The following is a 13,988-nucleotide window of genomic DNA, read 5'->3' on the forward strand; positions in this document are numbered from 1 at the left end:
GAGTTGAGGGCAGAGTACAGATAGAGACCATAAAAAGGTCTAACACATAGAATACTACATTGAGGTAGTACAGTGTGAAAGAATCAAAACCAAGAAACCAACACAAGTATACACAATCACAACAAAATCAGAAAGAACAAGAAAATGAAACTGAAGGCGGTGCAATTATAACTACTAAACTTGGCCTTCAAAAAGAACTCCTTGCAGAGGCCGACCTCAGGGGCAGGATACTAGATAAATGTCACACACACACACACACACACACACACACACACACACACACACACACTGGCTGGTTTTGATGAACTGCCTTTTTAATGTTTTTTCTTTTTAATTATTTTATGATTTAAAAGAGGAGGAAGGAAAGAATATATTTGGAAATAAATGTGACATAAAAACTAAAAGCAGCAATAAGGTCATAATAACTCTCACTACTGCGGTTGTTATTTGATGTTCTGAAGTTCTGCCAGGAATCCCAGTCAAGTTTACTGACCTATAAATCAGCAGATTCCATTAGCTTCCCTTTTCTGAAAATACGAACATTTGCTCTTCTCAAATCTTGTGATACTTTTCCCATTCTCCACAATCTTTCAAAGATGACTGACAATGACTCACCAGTATCCGAGGATATGAATCGTTTGGGCCAAGTGGCTTCAATTCATGTCTGTTCTATTTGCATCCCCACAGTTCTTAGTGTGGTGCTTTGCAAAGCATAGAGCAACTGTTCAATAAATGCCTTTTCTCATTCAATTGACTCATGTTCTTGGGGATCAACACCCTAGTTCCTATTCTTGTTTTAAACATTCCAGGTTAAAGTCTCTCCAGAGGTAACACAACAAGAAACAGGAGAAACAAGCAGCTCTGTCTCCTCCCTGTTGTCATTTTACTTCCCCATCAACTCAGAGCATGAGCTGCAGCCTTTCTTTGACTCTCCTCTTTCTCCCAATACAGCTTTTTTTTTTAAAAAACCAGGTTTTTGTTCATTCTATAGGATTTTCAAAAAATCTTTTGGGGGCTTGACCCAATTATGTCCTGGGATGGCATAAATTTCAGAATTAAATGCAATACTATTCCCTTTAAAGTACCATTCAAACAACAATTATAGACCAAGCTCTAGGGTAAAGACTTAGTGTATGTAGGAAAACAGAACTTAGGGAGCTAGTGTAATATTGTGGGGGGAACAGGGTGCTAAAGAGTCAGAAGACCTGAGTTCAAATTAAAGTTCCCCTATTTATTACCTGTGTACAACTGACTTTACTCTTGGCCTTGATTTCCTTTTCCTGGACTATAAAACTTACAAGACAACACAGGACAAGGGCTACAAGGGTTCAGAAGAAGAAAGATCACTATGGGCTGACATAATAGGGGAAGATTTCACAGAGTAGATGGGGACAGAAGCATAATAGAATTTAAGTAAGTAGAAAAGGGAATGATATTTGTGGAAATAAATGCATTGGGGGGGGGAGGGGAGAGAGAGTAGGTTCAATTGATCCAATCATTCTGTAAATCAATTTGGAACAATCCCCATAAGTAACCAACTTGTACAAACCCTCTGATGGCACATATCTCAAACAGGTCAAAGAAAAAGTAAAAGGAACCAAAAGTCTGTATAATAGGCACTTTTTCTTGTGACAAACTAGAAATAAAGTAGGAGTCAACAAACATAATGGCTGATGAAATTATGGGATATAGATTTACTGGAGCATCACTGTGCTGTTAAGAAATAACAAAAGGAACCATTTCAGAGAAACGTGTGATGACTTTAGGAGCTGTTGTGAAATAAAGGGAGCAGAACCAAGAGAACAGCTTATTGCTGGCTAAGCATCCCTACAGAGGAAATCGACGCTCACCAGGGCAGCGATCAGCTCCGACTGCAGACGGCCAGGGATGAAGCATGCTTCCCTTCCCTTGAAAGGGAGAAGATGAGCTGCAGGGCAGCATGACATCTGCATTTTCAGATATGGTAAATGTGTGGGTTTGTTTTGCTTGGTTATACCTATTTATTACCAGGGAGGCTGGGTGTCACTTTGTTGTGGTGGTTTTAAATTTCAGGGGGAGGTGGGAAGAACTGACAGGGAGAAAGGACAGATGATAGCAATGCCAAAGAAAAAGGGGGGAAAAGTTTCAGTGAAGTATTTTTTTGTTGTTGTTCAGTGGAAAACACAGACAAGTGGGAGAGTCTTAAAACTGTGTTGAATTTACTCTATACTTTAAAAAAAAGCTATTTATAATGGAGAGTCAGTTTTATATCTAACCTTCTCTCTTCTCTCTTGTCCATGGAAATAAATATTCATGTTTGTTGATATTTATCAAGGTCATACTTTTAAAAACAAATCTGTTTAAAACTTTAAAGGAGTGGACAAATTTGAGAACTATAAGACTGGCAGTTTGGTGACTAAGTAAATAAAAGGGTCTGGGAAAAGGAGTCAAGTGACTGACTCCAAGATTTAAAGCCCAATTCGCTAGTGAATGAATGATGGTAAAGCTGACAACAACAGAAGACTACAGAGGGAAATCTAATGGGGAAAGTAAGAGTTCTATTTAAAACACACTTGGTTTGGGGTGGAGCCAGGACTTCCAAGGAAATGTCCAACAGGAGAAGAAAAAGATATAGGATTAGAGCTTAAGGAAGAAGTAAGGGTTAAGAGTTCGATTTTTGAATCAGTCAACCAGAGGCAAAAGCTGAAGCCAAAAATGCAGCTGGAACTGACCTGGTGGGAGGAAAGAAAGAAAGGACTAATGACCCAGGGTTGGTCATGTCCACATTGAGAAAGTAGAAATAATCAGTAAATAAGACAGAAAAGGAGCAGCTGAAAAACAGGATGAAAGGAGAACCATCAAACTGCAGTATCAGAGAAAAACAGTTCAAACAGGAGAAGGATGACCAGCATGACTGAATACCATAGAAGGGGAAAAGGAGAATGAGGAGGTAAGAGAGATCTGGATGGGAAGGAGGCAGGAAATACATGTCGGAATAATAAGTAAACAGCAGAAAGATCTGACTGCTTTTTCAGGAAGCTTTACAATGAAAGGAAAGATGAAAAGAATCTGGGCAGCATGTCAAGAACATCGTGCAAAGGAATTCTCAATCTATGGGTATTCTGGATGTGTGCACAGGCAGAGACGAAGGGAGTCAGTGGACAGGGAAGGACTGACAGGTAATTACAGAGAAGGTCCTGGAGGAGGGTAAGAAAGACATGAGGAAGGGCACAGACCAAAGGGCCAGCCTCTGGACAGGATACCTCTCTGTTTTCTAAGACTGGAAGTAAAGATACTGAAATTCTGAAGAAAATGGAAAAGAGGGTAAGAAGAGCAAAAACGCAGGACCAACAAGTGAGGTCATCTGCCCACAATGAAAGGGAAGGGAAAGCTGAGACTTGAAGACTGAGAAAAAGACTTAAATAAAAAATAAAACCAAGAGAGGAAAAAACTGGCTTTCCTTAACTACACTGAAACCACTTACTGGTTTCCAGTTTTGCAGCAACAATTAGAAAACTGTACATAATTTCTCTTGTCTTTGACTAAAGAATACTGAAGGCTCAACACCATGAGCGGAAGGGCTTAGCACACCACAAACTCTGTGGTGAAACCATGACACACTGTCAAAAGGACAGCTCTCCGGAATCAGGACCGAGATGGATGAGCCGTTTACTCATAAAATATAACAGTATAAGCACCTTTAGCATGCTTTATGGGGAGGGAAAATATTACAAATCCAAATTTCCCAACTCAGACCGGAAGATTAACAGCTCTTATGTATTTACCTGCTAAATATGAAACACCAGAATTTCTTCAGCTGCCTGTAAATGACCTACCCTCAAGGATTCCTTCCGACTCTAAACCTAAGCTCTTATGATTATTCCTTAGATGGCTTTACAGGGTAAATCACAGGAAAAAGAGGTGTACATATACATTTTGAATTGAGGTCATACCTCTGGCCAGAATTGGTTTGGGGTTGTTTTTTTAATTTCTGACAGAGAGAAAGCAAAGTGCAAGCTACTTTTTTTATTTCACAGCCACCTTACAGTTGAATAATAAAAACACACACATGCTTAACCTCCCTTCCTTTAAAGGTTTTTTCAAAAGGTTTCATTAAGACCTCCTGGAGTCTTTGCAAAAAAAAAACCAAAACACTTCAACTTTGTAGGTATCAGGCACATTAGTTCAATAAACATTACATTTCTGGGTCTCAGTTGGTTCATCTATAAAATGACAGAGTTAGACTACTAGATGGTCTTCAAAGTCCCTTTTAGCTACAAATATATAATACTATCACAAGCACCTATCTGGCAGCTACCCAAGAGCAAAACTTCTTTGGAATCTTTTAACTTTTTTCCTAGCTTTTCAGACGAAAATGAAGAAATTATAAACTGTAGTCAGTTATAAGAATAAATTTATTGCAACATACTGTAAATACTCAGAGAAGTGAACTAAACAACAGTCATCCTCCCCCTACAAATCCGTCCTGCATAAAATTAAGCTTTGGAGGGATTGTTTTTATTTTGTAACTCCCTTGCTTAAAAGATCAACTCCAAATTTCTCAGGGTGGTATTCAAGGCCCTTCACTGCCTTCCTTTCACCGTTGGACATGAACCTTCCTCTCCACACGAACCAAACTTTTAGTTGCCCTTTTTCTAACTAGTTTAAGTATGAGGAACAGAGAAACTGATAAGACTAAAAACTACCAAAATGTCAACTTTCTTTTATCTCTAAATCAAGAGTTCCTTAACCTAGGGTCTGTTAACATATTCTTTTAATATTTTGATAACTGGTTTGAGAATTAGTTTCCTTTATAATACTCTGTTTTATTTTGTGCACATTTGCACATTTAAAAGTATTATTTGGAGGTGTCCATAAGCCTCACCAAACCATCAAAGGGGTCCATGGCACAAAAAAGACTAAAAATCTGTGCTCTAAAATGTTGTAAGGAGAAAGTGATAGGTTTGGGAAAAAATCAAAATCTAGGCTAAAAAATATTCACTAAATCGCTTCTCTTTTAACATGTTTTCATCCAATAATCTCTTTGGTAAGTACCAGGTTCACAATAACCAAGTCCCAGCACTCCCTGCTGGCACAAGTTAGGTCTGCCTGTAGATTAGTTCTTCTAGTCCAGGCCAGCAACATGAAACTCTTTCATGTAAGAAACAATTCAATTAGAATGTGTGAAAAACCTCCTCTTCTCATGCATTTAGCACCACAGCTAGGTTAGTCTGCCAGTTTACATTACACGTGTGACTGATGTGTAAATGCAATTACACTGGAATCAGTTCTGTGCAGATACATTTAAAGCAATCAGTCATGTTTTTCAAGCAGGCGCAAAACTGGGAGGATTTACAGGGTGAAATATTTGGTATGCCAAAAGCATGCACAGACAAATAACACTGCAGTGGTAGAAATGTGAATACAAATACTGAGAACTATATAATCCAAACATTTATTAACTGGTTACTACCACCAACACACTGTGAGCCAACGATGGGAATACAAAATGGAATTACTGCCTGCCCTCAAAGGCCTATAATCTAAAGAAGGGAAGAGACAAGCATCCAATGAACAGAAGAAGACTGTGCTAAGTCAAAAGAGAATCCATTGACGGCATAACTACCCTGAACTGGAGTCAAGAAGACCCAATGCCTCAGACTCTCAGCAGCTGCTAATTCCAGTCCCAGCCTCTCAGCTTCGGCCACCCCAGGTAACAGACAGTTAACACACAGCACACTTACTTCACCAGGCTGTTGTCAGGATCAGAGATAACCCTGCAAAACTGCACGCACAATATAAACGTCAGTCACTGCTATTTGGGGCAACTGAGAGGTAGTATGAACAAAGACAGAAAGAAAAGAGAGATCAGGAAGTTTAGGGGGAAAAAAAATAACAGACAGGACCAGATGGAGAAGGGAGGGGTGAACACCAAAACAAGGAGTTTATACTTGACTCAGCAGGCAATGGCCAATGCTAAAGTCTAAGAAATCGTCTTGAAAAAGTGATCTCATTTCACTCAGTCAATAAAAGTCTCCAAGAAAAGGTCTCGGTAGATTTGTCTGCTATTCAGACCCTCTAACTGACAGTCTGGTACTCTTCAGGCGTTTACTTCACGAATGAGAGCAATAAATATAGGAGAACTGGGATCAAGGAAGAGAAAAAGTCAAGGATCACCTACTGCTATCAGGGCCAGTCTATTACAGCAAAGATGGTAAACGTACCCCAGCTTCTCCTAGTATCCTTACGCTCTCCCCCCAGGGGAGGTTCTGACATTCCTTACTGTAAGATGTTCATTGCTAGCTTCAAGCCTTAGCCTTCTCAGTCTTTAATAAAGGATCAATTCCTTAAACTATAGAGAATGGCCTCTCCTTGAAAAGTTCCAGGCATCAGCTAGCAAATGACTAGGAGAGCACAGGGAAGATTTCCTAGAATCCCTGAAATCACTAGGCATAAAATCATCTTGATTACTATTCAATGTTTTGTTTTGTTTAAACAAGGTCAAGGGATCACAAAATTCAGTGCTACAAAGAGACCCTGGAGAGCCACCTCATCCAACCCCTGCCCCCATTTTATAGATGAAGAAATTGAATTCTAGAAAGGTCACGGGACTCACCCAAGATTGCTCAGGTTCTAGTAGCAGATGCAGGATTGGAATCCAAGTTCCCTAACTTGAAATCCAGCATTCCTCAAGTCATTTGGGCTACTAGGACACCTAACTCCCTATTCACAGCCATTCTATCGTTTATTATGGTACCTGCCTCACTAGGAGAAAATCCACCCTGTCACCAGTAAGGACCTGTACCTCACCTCACACTATTAACCACTGCCAAGACTGCCAATCAGCAAAACAATACTGCAAGACAACTAGCATTTTCTGTAGGAAAAGAAGGCAGAAAACCCAAAGGAGAAGTCTTCTGCTGGCCTTAAATGCCACTTCTGTCCTAGGAGAGGAAAGAAAGAAACCTCAACTCTAACCCTAAAAAGATCCTAGAAAAGAAATGAAATCATAGAGATGTATTCCAAATTCTCTCCACAGAGAGAATTCATTCCATGCCAGGTTAGAAATAAACTCAAATGCCATGCAGGTAAGAGGTGTCTTTCCTTGTGAGACAAAGTAACAGAAAGACAATTCAAAGTCCAAGTACTTTCAGCAATACTTTCTCTCCTCAATTCTCTTCCGAGAGCTCTGAGACCTCAGGTCCAAATCATGTGTGGTTTACATGAGTCAGAAAAAGAGGGCACAAGGGGCACAGTCAAGAAGCCTGAAAGGACTAAGGATAAAAGTCAGATGAGTACTGAAGGACTGAGAGATATCGTGTGTGAAAACAGAAAGAATTGATAACAGCAGCTACAACTTCTATAATGCTTCAAGGCTCCATTTTGGACATGCTCAGCTTAAGATGATCCTCACAAAACCACTGTGAAGTAGGTGCGACTGACAGAGAAAGACAAACAGCTAGATGTCAGGATGTTCACTGAACAACAGGCAAGACAAAGAAAACAGGCCTCTGACCTCTAGGCACCAACAAGCAGAAGCATACTTTTAACTGAGATGCTCCTATTTCTGATGTGAAAGGCTCTAAAACAAATTAATTCAATAACAGTTTGTACCTACAGTAGCAAATGCCTGTCCCAGTATGGAGTAGAGATAAAGTTTACGTAAGACACTAGTCTCAGGAAGCTTTCAGATGAAGAAACTCAAGCTATCATTAGCCATACCAAAAAAAAAAAAAATGCTCTAAATCACGAGTGATTAAAGAAATGCAAATTACAGCAACTCTCCAACACCACCTCACATCCTATCAGATTGGCTAATGTGACAGAAAAGGAAAATGACAAACGATGAAGGGGATATGTAAAAATAGGGACATCAATGCACTGCTGGTGGAGTTGTGAACTGGTCCAGCCATTCTGGAAAACAATTTGGAACTATGTCCAAAGGGCAATCAAATCTGGCATACCTTTCAACCCAACAATATCACTACTCCCCAAGGAGATCAAAGAAAGAGGGAAATAACAAAAAATATCCATAACAGCTCTTTTCGTGGTGGCAAAGAACTGGAAACTGAGGAGATGTCAATCAATTAGGGAATAACTTAACAAGTTGTGGTGTATGAAAAGGATGGAATATTACCGTGTTGTAAAAAAATATGGGCAGCTAGGTGGTGTAAGGGATAGAACACTATGCTTGGAATGAAGAAGACTCATCCTCACTGAGCCATATTTGCCTCAGTTGCTTATCTGTAAAATAAGCTGGAGAAATGGCAAACCACCCCAGCACCTTCACCAAGAAAACCTCAGATGGGGTCACAGAGGGTCGGACACGACTGAAATGACTGAACAACAACAAAGAAATGATGAAAGGGATGGCTGGGAAGACTTGTATGAACTAATACAGAGTGAAGTGAGCAGAACCAGAGAACAATTTATACAGTAACAGCAACATCGTAAAGAAAATCAACTCTGAAAGATTTAGAAACTGATTAGTATAACGCTCAACCACAATTCCAAAGATTCATGATGAAACATGCGATCCTCCTCCAGAAAGAGAACTAATGAAGTCAGACTGCAGACTGAAGAAGGTTTTCTTCCCTTTCCTCTTCTTGGACAAGGCTAATGTGGGAATTTGCTTTCTACAACTATACATATTGGTAATGGATTTTGTTTTTCTCACTTTCCCAATGCATGATAGAGGGGAAGAGAGGAGAGAGAATTTGGAACTGAAAATAAAGTAAAACTGAATTTTAAAATATATTAGTCCTTAAGTTCATGGGGTACAGGGTCTATTAGGAAAGAAAGCATATATAAATAATTAATATGAAATAATACTTGATAAATAAAACTGACCTACAACATTGGAAGATAACTATAAAGGACATGAAATCCTTTATAGGATGATAAAAAATCTATATCATATTTTGGCAAAAGACTTTTTAAGCTATGTACAATGTAGTGCAAAACCCAAATATATTTACCATTATGACTTGATAGTCAGATAGATCTAGCAGGGTTACCATAAAACTTAAAAGAAGTTAAATAAGCAAATCACATGCTATTATCCACTTTCCAATGTCTGGGTCCACCAAGCACAAGGCCCACTTCACTGATAGTGAAGCATCAGTAAATCAATCCCAGAATTGTTGCAAGGGCTTTTTCTTCTTTTTTTATCCAGGGTAGAAAATGGCTGATAATTGAAAAAAAGAATGCAGTATTAGAATTTATCCTGCTTCCCAAGAAGAATCAAAAAGGTGCTGCTTCTCATCTTATCCCACAATAGCACCAGATCATTCCAGAATGTTAAAAGACAATGCAATCTTGGCCTGCACCTACCCCTGAGAGCAAGCTGACTCATCTTAATCCAACCTCTAGCTAGAGGCGGAACCCATCCTCTCCTTGGAGTCCTCCCATGATCAAGATGCTCAAGCTGTACCTCCTAGGGCCACCCACTGAACTCGAAGGCAGCTTCAGCTGGTTCAAAACTTCCACATTAGACTGAGCTAATGCCGGCCTCTAATTTCCACCAATTCATTGGTCACAGTTCTTTCCTCTAGGGTTAACAAAACCTACAATTTTTTTTTTAATCAACTAAATAATTCCTGGACATTAAAAGAAGATCTGCTGCAGTTACAAAGCAGCTAATATGATTGGCTTAACAACGGCACCTCAAAACAAACTTAAAAACCCCACTTTCCAGTCTGTCATATGCAGATATACTAGGACCACTAAGATTCTGAACCAATGTCAAAATGAAGCAGTTCTGGCTTTGGGGGAAGAAGGGTGGCAGGGAAAAACTTCCAAGCTTACTTGGAACATGGAGCTGTATCTCTACTTCTCAGGCCCGCTGCAAGGTGACCATGGTCACTACAAACTTAGCTACAAGTGTACACTAAGCTAAAGGAAAGCTCATGCCCTGGGAATGAGCAGGCTTCTGGAGTTCAGGTTGAGCACCAGTACTCAGTGCCCAGCTCCCAGGCCCTTGGGGCAGAAGCAGGACCAAGACCAGCTCAGGGTGCTCCCCAAGGAAGACACCAGTCCCAAGTCCAGGCAGGGCCTGGGTCAGCAAACTGCACAGAAAGCAGAACTTCCCAAGTCCACTCTATCATGAACTTCCTGGTTCAAAGGAAAGTCAGGCAAGCATTTCTCCTGGTGATGATTTGTCTAACAACACTGACTGCCCAAGAAAAGGGACACTGTTCTCAGGGAAACCCCCACCTCCCCCATGCTCTCTGCCTCCTCAAATTAGCGGGAATTTACTTCCCTGCATCCACCCTGTATCCCCACCTCCAGCAGAACATAAGCTTCCTGAAGGGAGGGTCAGGGGCCTCCAATTCAAAACGCATATTTCCGAAACTGAGAATTTAATACAACTGTCTCCTCTTCACTCTGTAAATAAGCCAGCCTTATACAAGAAATTTAATGCCACATTAACCCAAAACACAAATAAAGGAAACCCCCACAATGCCTGAGGAGAGAGTAAAGTCTCCTGGCACTGTTATTTGTAGGTTTCTGATAAAAGCAAAGATTCTGACTGTTTGCACAAGTACAACTACTTAGCACAACTTACTCATTGTTCATAATTATTAAGAGTGAGCTAAAAGGGAAACCAGACCTGGAATTTAACCAAACAAATATTAATTAGGTGCCTATTAAATGCATAACACTGGGCTAGATATATCTGAGATATAAAGAAAAATACAAAATAATCCCTGATTTCTCACCCAAGTTCAACTACACATTTATTCTAAAAAAGTAAAAGCATAAACCAATTAGTAATATCCCTAGTTCATATTACAAAAATCCTTTCTAGTTAAAGTGATGTCCTTACAATAGCCACCCTAGGAGGGGGAGAGTTCACATTTGATGTCTGCAGCCTAAAGATCAGGAGAATTAAGTCTCATGGACAAAAAATGCCTGACCTCGCCTAGTGTGCCATCTGATGATCTACAATCTCCTCTAGCACTACTTTCTAAAGTATCCTTGGAGCTCTTTCTACTAAATGCAGTTTCATTCTGGTTTCTGTAACATGGTAAGTTACTTATTCCCAAAGGATATATATTGTATAGGCAGAAAGGCCACAGAACCTAACTGTGGGTTACTAAAAACACAAGCAAAAATATTCACTATACATTGGAAATGAAAAAAACATACTACACCAAAAGTGAAGCTAGAGGGGGAAAATCAATAGGCAATTCAGTATTTAGTAAGAATGAAATCCTTTCTGACAGCCTAGGAAAGTTTCTCTGAAGGAGAATCAAGTGAGGAACAGTCCTCAGTTTCGTGGGATTGAGGATTCCCGTCAGGAATCAGAGGGGGCACAGGATAGAAGGAAACAAGGCTGGGTTCTCATCATTCTTCACTTTCAATTGGCCCACAGTCTAAGCCCCCATAAGTGGACTCAAGAGGTGTCTACTCTGGCTCGAGTCAGAGGAGACACAACTGAGTATCCAGCAGACAGGCAAACAGTTCGGATGCCATTATCAAAGAGACACAAAAAGCTATGAAGATACACCAGCACTCCCGAGGGAATCGTATCCATGATAAAAAGGGGTGGGGTCAGTTTCTGACAATTTTATATTTGATGACAAATGAAAGAAAGGAGTGAGTGAACAGTATGGGGGGAATCGTCTGCAGTTAGTCAACAAGCGTTTATTAAGTACCTTCCATGTATGGTGCCCTGTACTGAGCAGTGAAGGTACAAAGAAAGGCAAAAACATATACGTGTGTGTATGCATATACAATTATACATTGTATTATATGCTACTATGTTATATAACATGCTTTAATTATATGACATTTAATTCAATGACAGCTAGCACAATAACTCAGACTAGCATTTTAATTTCTGAAGTTCATTTCAGTGTTGCAAACCAATTTTAAAAGTCACTAAATAAGGAAAATTATATTCAACAAACATTTATTTTAAAAATTTGCTATATGCAAGGCACCATGCTAACTGATTTCTCTATCCACAAGGAACATATATTGTTTTCCCTTAGTAGAACATAAACTCCCTCACCCACAGTACACAGAAGCCCCTTGTGGGCACAGAAGACTGTTTTTTGTATTCCCAGCGCTTAGTGTGGTGCTTGCACATAGCAGGTAGAGATAATCAATCAATAGGACCATAACCCTTAGAATAACTGCAAAAAGGCCTTGGAATTGTAATGACACTGCCCAAAAACTAGGTTGGAATAAGCCAAGGAAACGGTCACAGCTCAGGGAACATCTATAAATTATTAAGCAAGTTTAAAAGGAACTCATTCCAGAAAACAGATCAAGTATGGCTGGCATTCTGGCTAAACCCCTACAAGAAATCACCCAGAGGGCAAGGAAAGACCTTAACCAGGTCTCCTTGCCTCCTTCCTCCCTTTTGACCAGAGAAGGGCCTTGGTACAGAGGATACTGGTCTTCCTGTTCTTCCGTCAGTGTGCCCACATGATCCCCAGATCAGCTGACAGCAGTATGCACAAACTAGATGGCTGAAGGGGAACTTCTGGGACACCAAATTAGTGAGAGAAAACCAAGAGCTCTGTCACCCCCTTTGCCAAATGTATTCAATAAGCTTGAATCCACTCTCCCCTGGACTCTCTGCATGCACTTGGGTGTTACAGATATGTTTTGCACCAACTGTTGTTACTGCAAGAGGTATCCCTTTCTTACAGCTATTTAAGACTGGATGACTAAATGTCTCTGTAATCTTTACTGTTTACTGTTATTATCCTCATTTTATAGATGAGGAAACTGACGCAGGCACAGTTAAGGGACTTGCCCAGGATCACCTGACCAGTAAGTATGTGTGAAGCATGACTTGGACTTGGCTTTCTTGACTCGAAGTCCAACATTCTAACCCCTGCACCACCTCCTTGCCTCTTCCAAGGGACAGGCTATGTTTTGGATATGCTGAGTTTAGTCTCTTTTTAAAAGACCAAAAAAAGCCTCGGAGTAAAACCCTGGTCTGTTACAAGTGATGACTCTCCGAAAATTAAACGGGCACCCTCTCACACTGGAGACTCAAGCAGCAGTCACTGCAAACCTCTGACTCTTCAATCATTACTGCCAGCAGATCACAGCTTCCTTTCACATTTCTAACAAAGGTACATGTGGGTGTGCTTTATTTCAATACCTTAAAATTGAGTCTAATATATTACAAAAATATAATTCCATTATTTAAGTGATGATTAAATAATACTTTTTAACATTCATTTCAGTAAGTGTAGGTGTAAGAAGCATTCATCCTCAAATTCATTTCCTTAAGAAATTCACTTCACTAATATTCCTTTCTAAAGAGTTCACAAATGGACAGCAAACTAACCCAGCTTTTGTTTAGATGTTTCACTTGTGCAATGTTCCTCTCTCCCAACAAAACTAAGCTGAACTAACTAACTCCACTCACCCCTATGTGACATTCACAAGACCTGGGGACACCTTGGCTAGTTTTTTTTTTTTAAACACTTTTATTTTTAATTTTCAGGTCCAGATTCTCCCTCTCCCAGCTTGATACCCCTCCTTCACTGACTGAGAAGGCAAGCACTACGATACCCATTATACATGTGAAGTCATGCAAAACATATTTCCACATTAGCCACGCTGCCAAAAAAAAAAAAAAAGACAAGAAAAATAAAGTGGAAAAAAAAGTTTCAATCTGCATGAGTTCTCTCCCTGGAGTTAAGACAGAATTTTTTCTTTTTTTTTTTTTAAATTTATTTTTTATTTTTCATTTTCAGCATCTGAATTCTAAATTTTTCCTCCTTCCTCAACTCCCTACTCCTCAAGACAGCATGCAATCTAATATAACCTACTCATGTATAATCATATTAAACATATTTTGACACTGGTCATGTTGTGAAAAAAAGAATCAGAGCAAAAGGGAAAAACCATAAGAAAGAAAAACAAAAAGAAAGAAAATAGAATGTTTCGATCTGCATTCAGACTCCACAGTTCTTTCTCTGGATGTGGCGAGCATTTTCCATCACAGGTCTTTTGGAATTATCTTACATCACTGCATG

The 13,988-nt window shown here is 39.7% G+C and overlaps 1 protein-coding gene and 1 long non-coding RNA gene across 12 annotated transcripts in view; one reads left to right on the plus strand and one right to left on the minus strand.

The window, feature by feature from the left end:
- Positions 1-13,988, minus strand: part of EIF4G3 (eukaryotic translation initiation factor 4 gamma 3) — a 386,245-nt gene that overhangs the window by 348,210 nt on the left and 24,047 nt on the right. The window lies entirely within an intron of this gene.
- Positions 327-13,604, plus strand: LOC140504361 (uncharacterized). The gene is made up of 3 exons (XR_011967075.1): positions 327-1,963; positions 12,715-12,768; positions 13,454-13,604. It is a non-coding gene; the product is annotated as an uncharacterized lncRNA (long non-coding RNA).

Source organism: Notamacropus eugenii, chromosome 5, assembly GCF_028372415.1.
Source record: "Notamacropus eugenii isolate mMacEug1 chromosome 5, mMacEug1.pri_v2, whole genome shotgun sequence".
Taxonomy (NCBI): domain Eukaryota; kingdom Metazoa; phylum Chordata; class Mammalia; order Diprotodontia; family Macropodidae; genus Notamacropus; species Notamacropus eugenii.